Consider the following 1,033-nt stretch of genomic DNA (forward strand, 5'->3'; position numbering starts at 1 on the left):
GGCACTGTGGGAGGGTCAGTGCTGAGGGAGCGGGGCGCTGTGGGAGGGTCAGCGCTGAGGGAGTGGACACTGTCGGAGGGTCAGCGCTGAGGGAGTGGGCACTGTCGGAGGGTCAGCGCTGAGGGAGTGGGGTGCTGTCGGAGGGTCAGCGCTGAGGGAGTAGGCACTGTCAGAGGGTCGGTGCCGAGGGAGCGGGCGCTTTTGGAGGTAACATATTGGAACAACAACCTTCAGGCCACGTCTGCCATTTTTGTTCCTCTATAAGTATCCCATGGTTCCTGTTGGATGGAAGAATTTGGGAGGAGGGTTACATCTGAGGGTGTTCCCTCTGGTGTCTGGCACTCGGAATCTATCCCTGAGCCAATGGCCCAGTGCAGAAGGGAAATAAAGCAAATGGTATCAGGCCATTTTTGGTCTTGGCTTTTTGTGAGATCTTGCTGTGTACCTATTCTTGTTCTGAACTTGACAAAGATGCCAAGACAAGGAGTTGGAGAAATGCAATGACGAGGGAGGATGGTACAGAGTGATCCATTTCCCACTGGATGTTCCTGGTCTAGTGGCACCACTTGGCAATGTCTCCAGGGTTTTGTCTATCTTGCTTTTTCCCAGCTCACCATCCCCCCCAGCCCCACCCCGGCACCTTCAAGTCATCTAATTCAACCATTATCCCCACTATCCCATTGCATTCTAATGTCTATCAGGGCTGCTGCTCAGCCGGGATGGTCCAAGCTGTGGTTTGGCCATCATTATGAAGCCAGCCATCTACTTCAGCAAACATGGCCTCCCACTCCTATAACAAACATGGGCACCTTCTCCCACAACAAACATGGCTGCCCTCTCCCATAACAAACGTGGCCACCATCTCCTATAACAAACATGGCCGACCTCTCCTACAATAAACATTGCCACTCTCTCCCACAACAAACATGGCTGCCCTCTCCCACAACAAATATGGCCACTCACTCCCACTGCAAACATAGCCATATTCTCCCACAACAAATATGGCCACTCTCTCCCACTACAAACATAGCCA

This window comes from Rhincodon typus, chromosome 44, assembly GCF_021869965.1.
Source record: "Rhincodon typus isolate 14 chromosome 44, sRhiTyp1.1, whole genome shotgun sequence".
NCBI lineage: Eukaryota > Metazoa > Chordata > Chondrichthyes > Orectolobiformes > Rhincodontidae > Rhincodon > Rhincodon typus.